The 21911-nt window shown below is 36.9% G+C and overlaps 1 protein-coding gene across 2 annotated transcripts in view; it reads right to left on the bottom strand.

Moving 5' to 3' along the window:
• The window catches only part of LOC105227319 (semaphorin-2A), a 237932-nt gene extending 217365 nt beyond the window's left edge, over positions 1–20567 (bottom strand). For both annotated transcript variants that reach the window (XM_049452246.1, XM_049452245.1), the window contains exon 1: positions 19874–20567. The gene's annotated coding sequence lies outside the window, so the exon portion shown is untranslated. The remainder of the gene's footprint in view (positions 1–19873) is intronic.
• Between the last annotated feature and the right edge of the window lie 1344 nt (positions 20568–21911).

The following is a 21911-nucleotide window of genomic DNA, read 5'->3' on the forward strand; positions in this document are numbered from 1 at the left end:
ATACAGTTCAAAAATGGAAGAAATCGGATAATAACCACGCCCACCTCCCATACAAAGGTTATGTTGAAAATCACTAAAAGCGCGTTAACCGACTAACAAAAAACGTCAGAAACACTAAATTTTACGGAAGAAATGGCAGAAGGAAGCTGCACCCAGGCTTTTTTTAAAAATTGAAAATGGGCGTGGCGTCGCCCACTTATGGACCAAAAACCATAACCCAGGAACTACTCGACCGATTTCAATGAAATTCGGTATATAACATTTTTTTAACACCTTGATGACATATACTAAATATGGGTGAAATCGGTTCTCAACCACGCCTTCTTCTAATATAACGCTCTTTTGAATTCCATCTGATGCCTTCTCTGTATAGTATATACATTAGGAACCAATGATGATAGCGGAATAAAACTTTACTCAAATACGGTATTTGAGCTGAGGTATCCCTTGTGGAAAAATTGTCGTGATCGGACTATAACTTTTCAAGGTCCCTGATATCGAACACGAAGAACTCAGTGCCTAACCTAACCTAACCTAATTTTTCACCGAAAATATCGGTAAATCTCTCAGAATTTAATTGTAATTAATTTTACAGCAAAATAAAAAAATATGTAAATGACGGATAATGAAATCTCGATTATAACTTTATCATGCGGGAGTATAAAATGTTCGGTGACACCGGAACTTAGCCCTTCCTTACTTGTTTTAACTAATTTATATGAAAGTGTTGTCAAAGCAAACAAAAATTTAACAAGTACTTTAACCGTTACTTATACATATATCGGTTTTAAGCACTGTGTTATTACAGTAAAATAAGTGAAATTCAACCCTGTGACCTAATTTGGTTCAACTCTTATATTTTTTATGTAAAAATGTGCTTTGTTTCGTTACTCTAACTAATAACCGCTACTACCTTGAGCATAATTTTGTTCATAAGATAAAAATATTTCTTCAAATAAGATGCCTCAAGGCAAAATAAATGTATTTAAATATTTTTTTCTCCGTATTTTAGGTTTAAGTCCAGCTTAGATATACAAAAAATGCTTCGCTGTTGGCAACTCGAGACATAATTACATAATTTTAACAGCTTCAATTTGTGTTTTGTGCTTTTGTTGCACGCAATCCGCTCAACAATTGTTTTATCTTTGTCCTTAGCTTTACATTTATTCTAAAAAAAACTCTTCACCGAGCGATTCTTTCTACACAGCATTCTCTCATTATCTTTATTTGCATACATTTTATGCAGTCGTTTGCAATTATGCCAGCATGCCCGGCCGCGCTGTGCAGTTTTCCAACCAACTCTTCGGACATTGTTTCGAGCGCAACAAAACCTTGAACTTTCGTGCATATTTAAGTTACAACTTTTGTGTGAGTGTATGTGTGCGTTTTTTCAATTTTTTTAGCTTTTGTTGTTTTCATTGTTTTTGCTTTTGCCAGCCGCGCTGTATGTGCTGACCACCATTATTATGATTATTACTGTATTTTTGCCCACATAATGGCGAAAGCCAAAACGCAACAACAACAACAACCACAACTGCGTACTACAACAAATGGCGGTGACTGCCACTACCCACACATACAACCAGGCATATAACGGTCACACTGCCATTCGTACTGCATATTAGCCACCCATTAACCGCCTCTTTCGCGGTTTAGTCTGTTTGCTTTACTGCTTGTAAGTCTACGCTTTGACTTTTTTGCTCTACTTTTGGGTAGCCTAATCATCAACAACAGCTTTCACCATCATAATGAACTTGCATGGCACGTCCCTAACCTCGGACGCCGGAAGTTGCTGAGCGTGCTGGGCTTTGCGCATTTGCTAGACGCTCAGACACACACATACACATTCTTTCTTCTATATGTATATAAGATTGTGTGTGCGTGGCTGTTAGTGTGTTTGTGGCAGCGCGTACTTCGTTTGTCGTTGTGCTTTTAGCTTGTTGCTTCTTTCAACCATTTTACCATTTTCGTAAATATGTATGGACGTTGGCTTTTGTTTGCCTCTCTGTTTTTGCCATGTTTACCCATTTTCTGCGGGCTCCTCATAACAGCACGGCTTTGCTTCTGCAACCTAAGCGCCGCCAACGCATAGTGAGTAGAAAAAAAATCGCTCAATTGTTGGCCGCAACATACAATTACAGCAACTGTCCTCTCCCCGCCCCCTCTTCTAGCAGCAAATGTGCTCGCCCTCATATTTGGTTGCGCGTTTATGTTTTTGTTGCATACTTTTCGGGATTTTTGCGTGTTCTAATGTTCAACAAAATATTCTGCCACCTCCCCACAGGCCACAGCACTGACCTCGCACGTTTTATTTTCTCTATATTTCTACTGTTGCTGCCACAACTTAAGTTCCCCTGTTGACCAATTGTGCTTTAACTCAGCTCTAGCGGCTGCTGTTGCTATTCTATCTGCCCGCATCTACGTCATTTTCGGTGCTCCACTTGACTTTTGTAAATAGCTGGACTTCACTCGTCTATAAATACATATATACAAGTATATGAGTGTATACTTTTGTATGCTTTCTGTCGCGTCCATTTTCCCACTGGTATTATGTATGCGCTTTCAACGCCACTCGCCAGCTATAACTATTACGTGTACCAGCGCGCGTCCAGTCACTTTGAACTCCGCATAGTGTTTGGCAATTTGTCCCTAAACTGTGCGCCGACAATGTGTTTGGCATTTGTGCTGCTACTACTGCTGCTGCTGTTGTTTCTACTGCTGCTACATCCGCCAGCACTATCATTATAGTTTCTCTTTTTTCTTTTGCTGCCTTTGCTGTTATTATCCTCGTAGCTGGCATCGAGACCTCTGTGGCTTGGCCTCAGTCGCTTGTCGGCGTTAGCTCTCTAAAGTGGCAATTTGTCTAGTTTTGTAAGCGCCTCTTTTAACGATAATGATGATTGCTCTTTGTTGCGTTTTTACACAAACACACCCATACGACACCAATACATATACACCACCCATGCCTTCGCCAACAATCAAGTATGCGTACACTTAACTTCCGCTGTATAGCAAACGCGCATGCACACACGTTCACGTATTCGTACAGTTGAACAGCTGAAACGTGTTCTGTTTGTTGGCCCGTTGCTTTTCCTATTCCCCTTTTCATTGTTGGTCCATTTCGTTGCTTCCTACGTTCTTCTTGCCTCAAACAGCAAACTAAACGTTCCTTTTTATGATTGCTTGGCCCATTTTGTTGATGTTTGCGGAGTTATTTGTAGATATATATGGAATGGAAATGAAAGCTGTCCTTCAAAATTAAATATATTCAATTTTTTTCAGCCCCACTCCATCTACAAGTATTACTGATAATTCTGTCGAAGGCCATATACACAATGAAGGTGTCTAACCCGAGGAAAGAGCTCAAATTACTCTTTGAAGTCTCTAATATTATAATAAATATTTATTTTTGTTAAAAATCGTCTCGATAGTCTTCAAACAAGGAAAATCCATCTAAGAAATAAAGTTCTCTTCCGACGAACAAAGACCAAACTCTACAAGTCACTTATCATCTCAGTCCTGCTATATGGAGAAGAAGCATGGAACCACCCTAAAATATGTACTTATGGTCTTATTTTTCTTCATGAACCTACTTCGCCTTCCTTTTGCGAGCAGTTTTCCCACGTCCCTTTATCACTTTTCTTTTTTTGTTTTTTCCTCTCCATATTCCCACATTGTTCTACAGCAGCGTCGTCCCTACATTTAAAGTTGCCGTCTTTCAACACAAATTCCGTCGTTTTCCGCAGAAATTCCTGTACATTTCGTTGGTTATGGTTTTTGTTTTGAAATTTCCTCTTATTACTTTTTATTCGCTTTTCTCGCGGTCCTTCGTTAATTTCCCTTTCTATTTTAATCCCGCAGCGTGTGCATATAATTGTGGTATGTGGTGTAAAGTGTCTGCGTTTTTAATTTCTATTTGCCCTTGTACTTTACATACATTGAATGTCTAGACAATTTTCAAGTTAATAACAGATTTATTAACTGCTTTTCATTGTTTCACACAGTCTGTGCTTCGTGTGCAATTTTTATGAGTGAACTAATTGTTACGAAGTCGGAAGTTCGAGTTTAGTTCGGTGGGCGATACGTATGTGCTGAGGCGATGTCAGCGTTAATGATGAATATTTAGAAAATAAGGAACTTTAAATTTTTATATGTGAGTTTCTTAAAATGTAAAGGTTATAGGGTAGTTTTCTAACGAGGAACTGATAAAAATACGTCTAAAATATTGCTTTTTTATAATATATCTGCGTACAAAAAGTAAGGTCAATTTGTTTATAAAATGTGAATTCTTTATTTATTCTTGTAAATCAATTTCATCCACTTCAAAATAATCCTCGTCCAATAAAACAAACTTTCGTCCACAGTCGGAATAGTCTCTTTCCGGTATAGCCTTCAGGACCTTCGTCTCTATTCGGTTTTCATCCGTCAATCGTTTCAAAATGGCATGCCCTTGTGTAGGCTGAAGTAAAACGGAGACGAATTGAATGAAAACGAACCCCTCACTTCTGGGATTGGATATGATATAACCATTTTTCAATAGAGTCGCTACAAAAGTAGACCGATAGGGACAGAAAACGACGCCATATTTTTTTAACTTTAAGAGCGTTAGATCAAGCTTTGTCCATAAGCAAAATATAGGTTATTAGTCAGAAATTTAATGGAAAGCAATCACCAAATTATTGTTCGTCAGAATTTCACTTTCGTCCCTGCGCAACCGGGTACACCTAATCTGGGTACCAGGGCACAAGGGAGTAGAAGGAAATGAGAAGGCCGACGAAATGGCACGCAAGGCGGCAGCGTAAGATGTTGGGACCAGAGCCATATATAGCAGTAGGACCCCACACTCTTAAGGAGCTGCTTCGCACTGAGGAGAGAGAGAAGAAGGAGCGGTACTGGCGGCAAGCAGCAAGGATGCATCACGCCAAGCTGCTTCTAGGAGGATATAACCTCTCCAGGTTCAAAGAATTAATGAACCGTGAGAAATTCCGTCTCCTCGTCGCAGTCTACACAGGGCACTGTAAGCTCAGGAAGCACCTGTCCAACATGGGCATGGTCTTCCGGGGCTACCTGCCGGTTCTGCGACTTGGAGCTGGAAACACCAGCACACCTAATCGTAGATTGCACAGCAATCTGTGGAAAAAGGCTCAAGGCCCTGGACTCAGTATATATCAGCAGGGATCACATCACCTCATTGGCGCCAGGCAAACTACTGGATCTGTTCAGGCTGCTGGGGCTCTGGGAGGTCATGTGATATAGAGGAGGGCACAATAGACCCTAGGTCGTGGTGCAGAACCTCAAATTTTATTCTATTTCTATCACTTTCGTTCCAAAGCGGTATGAAGGAAGTCATTTTAAGCACATCATGTTGGTCGCAATTTCTCTCAGTCCTTTCGAGTAGTTGAAAAAGGTTTAGTACCGTCATTAATAGGACTTTAAATTATAGTTTTGTGAAGTAATATGCACTCTACCAATCTTTACCTATTTAGAAGGATACTGCTACAAATGTGTGTCACAGACAGTTTTAACGAGTGAGAGGCATTCGTTAGTGAACAAGCAAACGGAGCAGTCGCAAGCAGGCGTTTGAAGATTAATTTAATTTTCTTTGAAATAAATTGTGAATTCGTTCAATAATAATTTTTAAATAAATTTTGTATTCGTTTGATGATTTTAAATAAACAATTTGGACATTCTTGACATCTCAGAAGTGGGATTCCAAAATCCTAGAATTATACGAATTTGTGGAAAAGAATACGTTTTTGGAAATAATTTTGCAAGCGATGAGAGCGCCGGCGTAACTAGCGAATAAACAAGGAAGAGAGTAAGAAATTATTTGTAACGACAGTGAGAAATTATGAATTTCAACGAGTACTGCAAACATTTCAATGCCAACGAGAAACGTAAATTTTCAACGGGCAAAGAGTGAACACAATTCAGTGCAAACGATTTTATGTGTTTGAAGAGAATATCACAAAGAGAGGCAGCAGAGAGTTGTCCAGGGCAACGGAAAAAGTCCCAACGAATAAAGGGAAAAACGAATACAACGTAATCGAAGTAAGCTTTGAAAAAAAAACAAAGGCAACTAGTTTTTTTTTTTTTTTTTCAAGTGTAACAACGTTTGAGAATTTTGAAAAAGAACTGTAGACAGAATTGTCAGCAGCAGATTATTCAATTTTTGGAAGTCGACGAATAAAGTTTAAACAGCACGGAAGCGACGGCAATTCGTAACGGAGGCAATTAAATTTCAACAGACAACGTTTGTGGAAAATAAAGTAAAACTTAAAAAAATATGGGAAAAATGATCAAATTGAATGCGCTTAGGGTTGATCAACTGAACAAATTGTTGCAAAACCAGGGTGCAACAGTTATGGGTAATAAAGCGGCGAAAGTTTTGCAGTTGATAGAAATGTACGGATCGGAAGAAATTGATGCTGAAGAAATTGAAGAAAGCAGTGAAGTGTCTGCTATTCAGAAGCAAATTGACGATATGCGAGATATGATTTCGGGCCTTGCCAAGTCTGTGAGTGATCTTGTGGCAGTTCAGGTGGGACATACAACATTAGCGACAAGTTCAACAACTGTTCCGGCTAATGTAAGTATTTCATCTGATAACACAATTTCTGGTCAGGCGGCAATGTGTACGACTCCACAACAACATGGAATTAATAATACAGCGACGACAATAGGGTTATCACCGTTGGGAACTACGACACAACGTGAATGGAAGCAAAGTACAGTCCACGAAATCATTGGATTGTTACCTGATTTTGACCCATTGAGAGGAACGTTAACTGCGGAGCGATTTATAGAGAAAATAACGCAACTACAACGAGCATATAGTTGGTGTGAGCAAGAAGTGTTGTTAGCAGCTCAGTTTAAGCTAAAAGGTGTCGCCAAAGATTGGCTTGACGCACAAAATGTGTTCCAGTGTTGGTCTGCTTTCGTAGAAGCATTCCAACATGATTTCCCATTTACAATCAGCGCAGCAGAGGTGCACACGGAAATGTTGAAGCGCAAACAACATGTAAATGAGACGTTAACGCAATATTATTTTGCAATGCTAAATATTGGTAGACGAGGTAAGATTGACGAAGCGTCAATTAATGCGTACATTATTAGAGGGTTAAACGATAGTAATTTAACTCGAACTCTTATGGCAATGAGTTTACCAACGTGCAACGATTTGTTGCGCTCACTGGAGAGCTTGTCAAATTTACCATGGTCGCCAAAGAATATAGAGAGTCATATGTGTTTCAACAACTATTCTGCTCAAAATACGAATGCAGGCGAGAATTTAATCAAATGTTTCAATTGTAATGAATTTGGGCATATCGCAGCAAAATGTTCCAAGCCGCAACGTAAAGCTAGGTGCAGTAAATGCAACAAGGTAGGGCATGAAGCAAAGTTTTGTTGTTCCGACAAGCCAACAATTGCTACAGTTGTAAGTGAGAATAAATATCCACCACTAATGTCAAACGTGGAATTAAACGGTCATCAATACTTAGCTTTTGTTGATACGGGCAGCGATACCTCACTCATAACAGAGTCGAAAGTTCCAGCCAATGTTTCTAAGAAAGTTTGCAATAAGAGACTAAGAGGTTTTGGGGGTGCAACAGTTTGTAGCACTACAGATATCGATGTCGAATTGAAAATAGCTGACTGTAAAATAAATACAAAATTGCAAGTGGTACCTGATGAATTTATGCCATACGATGTGTTTATTGGAAGAGATATTTTATGCCAGAGAGATTGTATTTTAGTTATTCAATCGGGTAACATCCAAATACGGAGGAAACCCATAGAAATTTACGAGATTGAAAAAACGTTGAATGATGAAGATAAAGATAACGTAGATATTGATATTAAACGAGATGAAACAACGAGCAACATCATGGCGGAGAGGACCAAATGGAAACCCCGTTACGACAAACGATATCAGCCACCACGAAAATACGATATTGAGGACTTAGTGGTCATCGATTATTTTCATAATGCGACAGGCGAGTCGCATAAACTGGATCCAGTATTCAAAGGTCCATATATCGTTACGAAGGTAAATAACTACGATAAATACATCATTGAAGACCCACCAGACCCAACGCAGACTCAAAGACGTTATTGTAACACTTGTAGTGGATATCATGTAAAATCATGGTGTACATTGAGCCCTGAATTAGATGGCAACGATGAAGACGACGAATCGTCCTTGCAGGACGAAATGTCAGGAAAGGCCGAGCTGTCACAGACAGTTTTAACGAGTGAGAGGCATTCGTTAGTGAACAAGCAAACGGAGCAGTCGCAAGCAGGCGTTTGAAGATTAATTTAATTTTCTTTGAAATAAATTGTGAATTCGTTCAATAATAATTTTTAAATAAATTTTGTATTCGTTTGATGATTTTAAATAAACAATTTGGACATTCTTGACATGTGTTTAAATGAAATAAGACCGCAGATGAGTTGGTACCGAAGAACACTCCGTACGTTTTGGAAGCCTACATATTTTTATGTGCTCGTTCTATGTATTCCACTGTGATGGTTTATGCGCAAGTAAAGATACAAATCTTTCAGTAATCAGGCAAAAAGTGACTATGGCGCCTATTAATCTAAAAGATTCCCTGCGAGAAGGCAATACATGACAATTAATTTTGGTTTGAATAGTCGAATTTGAGATTGTCGGCACATCGTCTGCCAAAGAGCTAACCACTTTCATTAGGAAAATATATAATAATTATAATTTTATATATACATGTGTATGCTTGTACTTCTAAGAAGAAAAGTAAAGCTCTCTTCAACTTAAAGGAGTAATTAATTTATTAATTTATCTAGTTATGCCATATATTAATATCCTTAAAAAAATTTTACATTTCAATCAAGCATTAATTTCGTTGCATAATTTTGGTTGTCGTTTCAGATGATTTGTCACAAAACTATGTTCATTATAATTCCAGGACTTCAACCGAACAGATTGGAATTATCCCATCTATTTACTATGTCAGCTGTTTCGCTACTCAGTTACATTTTAGCGAGCGTCGCTGTTGGTTGATTTCAATCGGTTCTTCTGTGTGCAGTTGTGTTTGTGTGATTAATTTGTAATTTTTGTGTCAAATAAAGTGTTAATAAGTTGTATTTTTTAGTAAAGTGCATTAAAATATAATTAGTATAAGTATATAAATGAAATAAATTGTTGTCTGAAGTGTGAAATTCAGTGTTTGTGCAAAAGTGAAAAATATGATGCTTCGGTGCAGCGCTGCTTGCGCACTACGAATTGGCAAACTGAGAGCAAAGAGAGTGTGCAGTCGACTTCGCATACACTCCTACACATGCATATGTATGTATGTAAATAGCAGCGCTAAAGGGTGAGTCAAATAATTTGAATTGATGATATAAAATTGTCTCTTTCAATAGAGTATCCCAAAAGTGATTAGAGTCGTATTGGTTATTACATTTATTTGTAGGGTACGTATTTTCTTAGAATAAACGAAATTTTAAGACGAATTGTTAATTTTTATGTACAATTTATATTACAGTGAATATTAATAACAATATAAAAAATGTATACAAAATATATTATATTAAAATTTCATATTTTGCATTGGAAAAAATGTTCTAAATTCTTTTTTACACAGCATCTTCAGTAAAATTAACCTTATTAGAGTCTTTCAACCAATTTTAATAAATAATAGAGATCAACGAATACAACAGGGACTTAGATTTGTCAAGAATTTAATTACTGAGAGGAGACAAAATAATTTTTCGATCTAAGTTTCTGATATTTTATATTTTTACTCCCTGAACAGAGGATATTAAGGGGTTACGTAGATTTTGACGACCGAAAAAATTCCTTTTTTAACAATTTTTTCAATCCAAAAAATAAAAACAAAAATCGTCGGTTAGTACATATGTAAGTGTAGGTCGTGAGTAATCGAAGGATTTGCAAAAAGAAAATAATTTTTTGGCATAGTTGCAACCAAAATAGTATGATTTTTAGGTCTAATTCTTACCACAAACCGGTTTGAAGAAATTAGTTGTAACCGAAAAAAATTCTTAGATTAATAACGAGATCACCATATTTAAAAGGACTGTTAAAAATTTTATTTATTTAATTTCGTGAAAAACGCGACAAAAGATTGAAGTGCCCGACCGTCGTAAGACTTTTAGCCTGACAGGCCGCTTTTCCAAAGGTTCTATCTCCTACACACGGTTGCCATTGGGAACTTTACCAACTTTGAGAAAATATTGTGGGCATATAATTGTACTAAAAATTAAGGAAAAAGTTCGTAAGTTTGTCACGGAGTTTTTAATACTCAGAAGGATACTTCTATAAACCATAAATATAAATGTTCAATAGTTATCCATTACTTTAGCGAGTACTTCGATTTTCTAAAAAAGATTTCTCGAACCGTTCACACTAAATATTTAACTGTTTTCTTATGTGATGGCCGAAGCTTTCAAATTATAGACAATCTCAGCCACTTACAAATATTTTCTATAAAATTCTTCATTTTAGCGATGACTTTCAAAAAAAAATCAAATAATATCATATCTCTCTTTAATCATGTGGTCCTGATCCATAAAAGTTAAATCTAAAGGAATATCTATAGAGCTATTCTTATTCTGAGAATTATTTCCAAACTTTAGCAAGCACCTTATAAACCCAATGATCAAAATCAAGTTCTTGTAACTAAAACTTTTTTATTTGATGAAATATTTTCCTTTTGTTTGGGTCGAGCAACTATAGCATGTAGCTATCATTCAAAGTAAGTGATTAATGGCGTCTAAATATCCATAAATAAATATGTATGTATATAGTACATAGTCCTATATAACTGTACACATAATAACGTCATTAATTCTATGACGTGCTTTCTGCTGTTCAAAGCTTTGGCTCTCCAACTGAGGAGTCCTTTTATACCCAAAAATATAATCAATACATAGAATCATAAAAAATTAAAGGTGAAAATTGACGCTTTGTCCGCCATCACGAATTTTTAGTGTAATAATCGCCTATACCATTAAAAGGTATGGCACCGTTTGTGTATAAGTCTGTGCAGGTATTTATGTTACACCTAGGCGTTTCTCTTACTACTTTCTTATGCACCGTTATGCACGAAATGTATTGATATTTGTGACGACTTGTGGTGTGAGCGTCGGACTAATTTCAAAATAATGACTCAAATTACTTAATTTCGTGTAATAACTGTTTGATCCGAATTCGGCCATCGAGCGTGGGGATAGTTAAAATCTCCGTTACGCCATTTTCAACACTGTGTTGTGTAGTTTTCAGCCTTTTCGGCTATTAACTATGCATTATTTTTTACCGTCTCCATATTGCTCTATTATACTAATGCATTTTTTATTGAATCGGCTCAAAGGTCTGCCATAAACTCATGCACGTGTACTTAGCGACATAACTGTATGTGTTTCTTTGCTTGAAAATTGTGTTTGTAGGCGGTGCTCGGCAAGAATGTAGGTGAAAATTGCATCATTAAATATTATAAAGACTGTCCAGCGGTCGAATACATTATTTGGAGAGGGGAGGGGTATTGTTTTGTGTATATTTTGTTGATTTTTGGTTTCACCGCTACATTGTTGTGCACGTAAACCTAATTTATGCTCATATACCAACACTCGTTTGTGAATATTATAAAATCGATATATGTAAGTATGTACGATTGTGATTTCAGTTAGTCGTTATATGTTGTTTTATATAAGTTGATAAGATTCTAACGATTATTTATTAACATAACGATAATCAGACCTGTCTTCTGACATTTTTGAAGTAAATAAGTCTCTAGTTTCAGATGTAAAATTCTCAGAGCTTGAAAGGGGTTTGTTTTCATCCGACATCTCAAGATGTTGAACAACCATTATTTGGAGAAATTTTCCAAAAAAATGGGGTTAAGTTTTAAGTATGCTCATTAATGATATCAGATTTATAGACTAAATTGTCTATGTGTTGGTCGTTCACTATGTACTTTTATTTGATGACAACAGCTGATTTTTTCAGCTTTTTCACAGTCAACTTCACACTTAACCGCTTTATCGTTTATTTGAACAACTGACATAATCGGTGAGGAATAATTTTGTTTGGTGCAGTATCGAAGATGGAATATCGAAAAGAGCGTTTTATGCTTATTTTATTTTTTTGCTATCAAAAAGGTAAAAATGCAGCCCAAACAAGGCGAAAATATGATGATTGATGATTTGATTGTGGAATTGCCAGTGTCAAAATCGCTTTGCAAAATTTCGTTCTGGCAATTTCGATCTTAAAGATACACCAGGAAGGTCTTTTGAAGCTGATGTGTATAAAATAAAATCCTTTGGTCGATGCAAATTGTCAAAAGAAATTGCTTAAAGACTAAATTTCTCTAACGCGACCGTTCAGAAGTATATGAAATATGCAAGGTTAATTTCGAAGCTTGAAATATATTGTGATCAGCTGGACAAATTGAGTAATGCACTCAAACAGAAGGGGCAAAAATGTATCAATAAAAAAGGTGTAATGTTCCCCCAGGATAATGCGAGATATCTTACAAGAATGATTATTCGCCAAGAGTTCTTCTTACCTGAAAGGGATGTGCTGCCACACCGACCATATTCGCTACACTTAGCACCTTTGGACTCTTACGTGTTCCGATCTTCGCAGAATTGAGCACTTTACCCAAACGGAACGTCAAACACCATTTGAATCACTTTTTTGCCTGCAAGAATCCAACTGAGTGTTCTTGCACGCAAGACTGCAAAATGTATTATTTCAAACAGTTTTCGGTTAAGTGTGCTCAGACTTTTTCTTACAAAAATAAAAGAAAACAAAGCTCCACCATGCCAAAGCCTTTTGACGCAGTAAGGTCATTGTTACTTCTCAATTCGATCCGGTATTGGAAAGGCTTCGTTAAAATAAATAAATAAAAATATACTTCAGAACGAACTCGGAATTCGCATAACACCCTGAATTAAGTGGTGACAGCTCTTGGTCATCGTAAGCATGGCAAACCTTCTTAGGAGTGCTGTACAGAATCACAGACATCGGTTTATCGTTGTGGTTAGCCCCTGCACCACGTCAAAGTATATGCTAATCGCAGGAACGAGATTCCTCAGACAATAGCTTCTCGGGGGGTATGCTGCCATGACTCCTATGGTTACTCGGGCGCTAAGCTTCTCAAAAAATTGTAAAGAAAAACACGCAAACCTATGAAAACAATATTGCCGTACTAGTGACGTGAAAGATTCCAGAAACAACCAGTAACATGATGGACAACGTTCTAAAGATCATACACCATTGGGCGATATCGGCAAATTTAGAGTCAAATTTCGATAATACGACTATAATAATACATACAATGTGAAGGAAAGAATTAGTATCTTAGTAAATTGTTTAGAACACTTTCTTATGGAACTATATGAATACACAGAATTAAGTTTTTTTCTAATAATCTTATAACTTCATAACCAAAGTAAATTAATTTGGAAAAGTCTTATCCCGAATAATTCTTGAGTGTTGTTGCCTTCGTATTTCATTCTGTTCCAACCATAGCGTTCATATGCGCTGAAATTTCGTCAAGTTTTTGCGCTCCCAACTCACCATGGCAGCAACAACAATACAAGCCAGAAAATATGCAAAAAAAAATCGCAGAAAATATCAACAAACAGCAAAAAAATTAGCAACAACTCCAGCAATGCCAGAAAATGCCATGCAAAGTGAACGCCGCCGAAGTAGACGAAAAAAGCGTTGAAATGTGGTCAAAAAGATGACTCCATCTCTGCGAAAAAGCAGTACCAGCAAACGAAGTAAGTGCCGTCTAAAGTCCATGCAGTGGATGGGGCACTCATCCGAGCTTACAAGCCTTTTATGAGTGTATGTTTGCTTGTATTATATGTGCGTATGTATGTATGCCTGAGTATGTATATATGCCTATGTGTGTATGTTTTCCTGTATGTAAATGCATAAGTAAGTATGTGGAAAGTTCTTTGGCGACTTTCTGGTTATTCACTGTTGCCGCTGCTCGCCGCTTTCACAGCACCTCCTACAAAATCGCCTCACAAACATGTGTATCTTTATATGTATGTATGTACCATAAGAAAACCAGTATGTAGGTTTACATTCCCTGCATTGTAACCGCAAAACGTTGTTCATTCCTGCTTTGTTCGCCTCTCGAGTGGAGCGTTGTGTCGCAGCTGCTTTTTAAGCACTCTCTTTGCTGTTACTCCAAATTTGGAGCCGCTTGCTTTTGAACTTGTTCTTTGCTGGTACTCACACACAAACGCAACACACTCACACATATGTATATTATATGTACACAAAAAAATATTATAAACTCTGCGCCGCACATCATAATGTTGCCTCATCTACTCCGCAGAGTCCGCCGACTTGCTGCCATTTATTTACCTCAGTTCAAATTCTTAATGTGGTCCTTTTGGTCGCAACCGGCTTTCAGCTCATTTCATACGCGCACACACACGCAGCACAACGCGTATGTTGTGTATGTGCGCCAAGCGAGCAACGTGCAACATGCCGCATAACAAGCTTTAGTCGGTGCTAGCGAGTCTTGTTTTTGCTAGTGTCTCGCTTCGGCTGCCTTCTGCTTCTGCGGCTTGTCGTCGGCTGCTTGGTCAGTTGGAGCAACTTCAGTTTGGCGACTTGAAATGAGAAATATGCAAAATGTTGACGACAACCGAAAATTGCCAACAAAAAACGCGCCACAGAAGTGTTGGTGAAATTTTTTGCTCGACGGCTCCGGTCCCTAGCGATTGCTTGGAACTTGTAAATATGTTTGTAGTAGTTTATTTTTAATATTTTGTAAACGGATTATGCCAAACAAGTGTATAAAGCGAGTCGGAGTGAAGGGAAAAAAATGTGCGGCAGCTGCATTTCGGCGAAGACAAAACTGGATAATTATTTCGGTATGAGGAAGAATAGAGAATAATAATGTAATTCGATGCAGGCAGGGCTTCTTTCAAGTTTTGCTCTTTTTAGTATACTTATATATTTTTTTATTTTAACAAAAATGCATTTTATGTTGAGTTGCATGATCAGAGAAAATGTCTGTCTGAAACCCTCCAAATATTAGTGAAAAAATGCGCAACAAAAGAACTCGTAAGACAATAAAGTAATTGACGGAATTGACTTGATTCTGAGATGGTTCTGAAAACTTGCCAAACATTTCTCGAAAAAAAGGTACTGCAGCAATAGTTCTTTAAAAATAATTAGGACTAGATAGAGATTCCAGAAACTGGTATGGATTACGCAGTTGAGTCTTGATGCTTAGTGGGTCTCTGTAAAGCCGACTGAGGTCTAAGCCAGTCCAGTCTCAACCAATATTATTATGGTATGCCCTTGTTATACCATGATGTCTATAACACCCAACAGAAAATATCAGAGACCCTAGAAAGTATATAAGTACATATGTCCAAACATAGATGATCAGTGTGATGAGCTAAGTCGATTTAGACGCCTGTCGGCTGTGCATATACGAATTAATGCCTCAGTTTTTGAGATATCGAAATGAAATTTGCACCCGACCCTTTCTCACCTAGAAGCTATTCATATGTTGGTGCTGCCATACAAAATGAATGATCGGATTCAAGTCCTGGAAAACTTTTTCATTTGACGAGATATCTGCATGAAATTTGGCATGACCCTAAGCAATGATACAATGATACAAACAAAAGATCAAAGTTCTTGTAAGGAACATTTTGCATTTTTAAAGCGCATTATAGTTTCGGTGCAAACCTTCGTTTTTAGTTCGGTTAGTAATCTACAGGTGTATTCCAAAGAAGACTCTCAGAATATTTAGTTCCACATTTTTATTATCAACAAAATAAGTTAATTCTTATTGGTTACATTGTGGATTTCAGTTGACTATTAAAAGCCGGAACGCAGTCAATACTAGGGAATAGAAGAAGTCCTCTAATATAGTTTAATCTCCTAAAAAATAGTTTCCATCTGATTTTAAGTTTTCGAAACTATTGTAAGACTCCTCTTCTTCTTCTGGGTTTGGTAAACTCCTGTTCCAGCTTTCTTTATTTATTTTGTAACAGTAAGTCCAACAAATGCTGCTCTACCAAAACATTCAACTCTTTCATTAATGAAAGTCTTGGAATACTGCAAAAAAAACCAACTTTAACCAATAATGACTACTAAATGCGCTCATATTTGATTAATGATCTCCAATCAGTTCACCACCTTCACGGTTTTGTCGTGTCGATTTTACAACCCTTTTAAACACAACCAATATGTGTACGGACAATCTCTTTTCCTACAATCGCTGATAACCCCACGGCCTGTCAAGGATTATTTCAATTTTTTTTGCGTTTCATGAAGCTTATGAGATCACTACACAACTCATAAATCATCCCTGTAACACGCTTGGTCCTCGCCAACGAGTATCATTAATCAGGCTTGCGTATTGCTTTAAGTGCACTTGTAATCGACACTGCGTCAACCAGTCAACATGTGACCAAACACGCTGTTTTCTTCAATCTTGGCGAAGATAATGATTTCTAAATATTCGAAAGAAAGTGTGTCTTAATCATTTTGAAAGTTGTTAAGTGTATTAATATTCCTTCCTTCCAAAAGACGTATTATTTATAAGCATCGGTTGAAATTGAATAAATATAGGTTTAAAGTTTATAAGTCTTTCATTATAAATTGATCTCTAAACTCAAAAGATTTGTTAGGGAATAGTTTTGAGGCAACTTATATTTCCATCTTATTTCAACTCGTAATTGAAAAAATTGTCTTAAATTACTAACCTCACAATATTGGCAAAAGCCCTTAGAAAGTATAAAAGCTCGAAATGGTAGTTGGTGTTTGAAACTTACGGAGCAAACGTATTACAATGAAAATATTTTTTTTATTGGGATTAAAGAGAGAGAGTTAGATATGTATATATTGTAATTGTGTTCCAAGAATAATTTATTGAAAATTGAAAATGAAAAATTCTTTCCGTTTTCTGAATAAATCAGTTTCATTTTGCTGCCCAAAATCATGTTTGGAAATAGTTTGTAAATATTCTTTAACAATAGTTTCGAAATTTATAGAAATTCGAATCAAATATTTCACTGTGTAATTGGTAGAGTAGGTAGAAGAAAAAGATTATGGTCAGAAGATGCAAATGTGTAGCTTTATATAACAAAAGAATCGTAACTATAATTTTGGAATAAATTGCCAAGCGTATTATCGCTTCGCTAGAACGGAAGTTAACGTTATTTTCCTATTTTTTCTTTATACAGGGTGTTCAAAAATTAACGCAAGATTTAAATTTGTCACCAATTCAACATCTTTTCACACTTAATGAAGTCAAAACACTACATCGACCATATTTTGAATGCAATTTTCCAACTTTGGCCGCCAAGTTTTCTTTATTTTTGAAGTATTGTTCAATAAGGAAGCCAAGTTCTATTGTGTAACGTTCCATTTTTCATTTTAGGACACCTTGTATTTAATTTCAATCTTGCGTTAATTTTTGGACATCCTTTTATCAAAAACAAGATAACGTATTGGAAATCATGATATCATCAATTTATGTATATAATTTGCGGTTTTACTATATCGATGTCAGTGACAAAAAATGCAGCCATATCGACAATGCATTGTTTTTCCACCATACATTAAAAAATTTATTCAAAGTCAAGCTGATGACTTCGGTTTCGATTACATTTCAATTCAATTCGTTTGTCGTGAGTAAGTTTTTCTATAATTATTATCGTAAATTGATGTAAAAAGTAATCGTTATCGTTTTCATTGGTTTGAGCATCAATGTCAATTGGTTGTCAAGCTTAAGGGCTGAAAACTATCCACCTATCCTTTTTTGAGTGAAAATTGCTTTTGTAAATTGATGCACTTTAATCACAATGACCTTTACAATAATACAATTTGTTTGCTGCCTCTCTTTAAAAATATTTGGCTGAATAAACATTGTGATAAAAAAATATCAAGAAATTGTTATTTAAATTTTGTATTTGTAAGCAAATTGCATGTGCGAAATCATTGCGATTGTTGGAAAAGGCTTACAGTGATTCAGATTTATCCAATACTCAAGCTGAGAGACCGTTGAAGACATGCCTCATTCTGGACGATCTTCTTGCGCTTCAACAGGCAAGTGTTAGAGAGATGGCAAGACAGCTCGACATCTCTTACCAGTCCGTTCGAATGATTTTGGTGGATATTTTGGGTATGTAAATAGGTGTCTTTGAACATGCTTGATCATGCTAATTCCGATCACGTATTCATGGCGAGCATTATAACTGCCTGAGGCGTTTACGTGAGAACATTCGTCTAAAACTGCCGGAATTGTGGAAGAACAATTCATGGTTTTTGCACTATGATACTTAATACACGATTGCATCGAGTCACGATTGTGACCGGATTAAAAATCAAAAACGCAAAGAATACCATCGATCAACCGCCGTATTCAAAATCTTTCGCTCTGTGTAATTTTTTCTTGTTCCGCAACTGAAATTCCCGCTCCGTGGAAGCCGTTTTCACTCGATCGATCGAAATAAAACAAAATTCGCTGAATGAGCTGAATCATACCAAAAAGTGCTTCAATAAATTGTTTCGAGGACTGGAAAAAATTGGCATAAGTTCATTTAGTGGGGTTTACTTTGAAGGCGACAAAATAAATTTTGATAAATAATTCGAATTGTGTTTTTCGTCACAATATATGTGCCAAATAGTCTCATTTTCGAAAAATTGTCGCTTAAGTAAGCTATATTTTAACTTAGCTGACATGGACAATGCTCACAACTGAGTAGTTACTACTGATCTCAGGTCTCACTTATGAGTTCTCGTATTTGATTTATTTATATCGATAGTTATTTTTTCTAAATTTTTTACAAAATACGCATTTATATGACTCCAAATATATTCTTAGCAAAATGATTTTTATTACAGTTAAAATATTTTAAACCATTCCAAAATTGTTATTTGCCATTTCATAGTTTCTAATAATTATGTCGCTTAGTTTTCTGGTATAATACTAAATAAAAAACAAAATTTCTATAAAATCGGTTATGTAAGTAGTATTCAAAATCATAGCTGAAAGGTAACTGAAACCTTTAACTTTCACTTTATTCGCAGACGTTGGGAACTCTTTGAAATTGTTTCATATAACCAAGCACTCAAGGGTTAACAACATTTATTAAATCGTTTCAACTCTGTCGTAACCACGGTAACGACAATCAGCCGGTCAACCAGCCAGTAACCAGCGAACAACCAGAACAACCAGACCGGCAATAAGTTACCTTGCCAGTCAAGCAAGGGTTATATGTTTGTGAGTGTGTCTGAACTATGGAAGCGTGCAAAAAGTTAGCAACGAATTGGAGTTTGAGTGGGTAGAACGCTAACTGGCATGGAAAGTATCTACAAATGATTGTATGTATGGATGTATGTATGAAAGTGTAGCTTAATAAATGTAAACGAATCTAAGGCTTGTAAGGCCAAGCGAGGAATTGAAGGTAGTTGCGAAATGCAAACAGCAAAGGTAAGCGTTAATAAAAGCAATCATTGAAGAGCCGGAAAATGTTAACTAAACCTTAAAAAGTGCTGACAAATCGGGAGCTTCTAGACATGCATATATACATATTAAAGGATGTAAGAAGTGTGTAAGAAAAAATCATAGCAGCGAAGTAGATGGATTGCGCGAAAGGTTCATATTGTATTTGCCTGTGTGTTTTTGAAATATACTTGTGTGTGTTTTTGTGTAATGGTGTGAGTTATTTGGGGTCACTGTTGGCAAAAACGCCTAGGCGTTCATAATTCTGCTTGTTAAGTGAAAAGGGTATATAGATTAAGAATATATATGGTAGAAAGGTAGGCGTTGCTTGTTAGCGCTTAATATAAAAGTATGCAGTTGTAATTTGTTGCAAAATTAACCTTTTGAATGTAACAGCTGTTGAGATGATTGATGCTGTAGGTCGCTTTTAAAGTGGTTGCTGCCAAATGATATGATGTAGACTTGAATCAAGTTTTATTTTGGGGTTTTTTTTTTTTATTTTCACACACAAAAAAATTAAACGTCTCACAAATATTTTTTTTGGAATTTTGTATATTTTTTATTTAAAGTTTATTTTAATAAATTTAAAAATTTTTTAAATTTTTTTTTGTTAAAAAAATTTTATGAAAAATTTTTGTTTTTTATTTTTCTGTGGAAAAATTATAGTTTTCTTCAATCCTGCCACTTGCAACTGTATTTTATATAACGTATATCATATGCTCTGCATGCAATTTTATGGCACAAAACTTGCCAAACAGCTTTGAATTTTTACTGCCTCGCAGGCCAGCTCATAAGCTTTGTCTTCTACTGGCAATGCTCAAACATAACTTCACAGCAAACCGAAATTGCAGTTCAAAGAGCAGATATTATTTGCAATTTTTTCGCAATTCGCCGTTTTAAACAGTTGAACGCGCAATAATTTTTTCATTAATTATGAATAATAAATATTTTAGAATAATATGCCACAAGCGCACTTCACATAAACTCGCCGAAAAAATGCAACTCGCGCCATTACACGTTTATCCGCAACAACGAACCGTCCATTTCGCAATTGCCGCACAAACTGTTTGTGTTCTGGCAGCAGGCGAACGCACGAACATGGCCAACCCGCCAAGCAGGCAAGCAACCGACGAGCCAACCAGTCCACCAAGTCAAGCCAACGCAAACGCTGGGCTAACCAAAGCCAGTAGGTGGCGATGTTGGTTGGCGTCTTCAATGGCCGCGGCAGTGCAGCGGGACCCTATTGTAGCCGCAGCAGCAGTGGCAGCGCCGGCAGCAGCCAGTTTGGCAAGTTCACACAGCTGCCACTGTTGCAGCAGCGACGCCACTGGCATCCGTACATTGCAGCCAGCAATTCATAAGCACACATGCATATACTCATTCGTACATAGATAAACGAGCGCTCGCCTTGTACGAGGAAATCGAATGGCATGCGAGCGGTTTTTCTGGTTTTGCCCTCCCAAAAGTGCAACGAAATTCGCTCAATGCGGTCGCCACACTTGCGCTCGCTCGCCACTAAATCTATGCAGACAAGCTTTGCCGCTGTCGCCGCCGTTTGCCACTTCTCCACTCGTCGTCGGCGTTCGGCGGCTTGTGTACCTTCGTTGGTTCGTTGGCATTCGCCAAATTTGAATGACACCCAATACCCAATACCTTTGCTACCTTTTGCCGTCTGCCAGCTACACTAATGCTCGTCGCTTCGGTGGGCAGCTAACCGGCTTGAAAAGTATTTAGCTGCTTTTTGCATAGAACTACCGACTACTACATGCATTGCGACTGCGAGGAAAGCGTCGTACGATGCGAATATCTCACCTGATTTCGCCGGCAAAGTGGCAAAATCACCTGCTCGCTGCAAGAGCGTTGTTTAGATAGTAATGATGTTGTTGTTGTAAACGCATCATTTCTTTATAACAAGTAATCGCTCATTTCGCTGCATGTAGTTATGTGCTCAAATACTGGGAAGAGCTTGCCATTCAACCGGCTTTTAGTGTCTGCCCTTCGTGCGTCTTCGTTGTGTTTACACTTATATTTTGGCTCTGTTTATATTGCACTGCGTCTGCGCGAGTTTTTGCATTTACCGCGTTTCTCTTAAGTCACGCTCTTTCGTGGTAAGCGGTGATGTTACGTTAACAGCATGTTTGCATACCGTTATATTTCTACAGTCATGCTTTAAAAAGCACGTAAAGTGCGTGTTTGGCGTTCGAAGTTTCGGTGTTATTGCGAGTTCTGGAAATTCACTCTTTAGTTGCCATTTTTTGTCCAAACTAGACAAGCTATTTAGAAAAAGAATTAGCAACTATTTTACTACTACACGATGTAATCCATTGAAGTGATTCTAAGATGTTCATAACTTCGTTATTATGTTAAAAGTGTTCCACTACGTGGTGTCTTATTTTTTTTTTAAGAAAAAACTCAGAA

Source organism: Bactrocera dorsalis, chromosome 3, assembly GCF_023373825.1.
Source record: "Bactrocera dorsalis isolate Fly_Bdor chromosome 3, ASM2337382v1, whole genome shotgun sequence".
NCBI classification, from domain to species: Eukaryota; Metazoa; Arthropoda; class Insecta; order Diptera; family Tephritidae; genus Bactrocera; species Bactrocera dorsalis.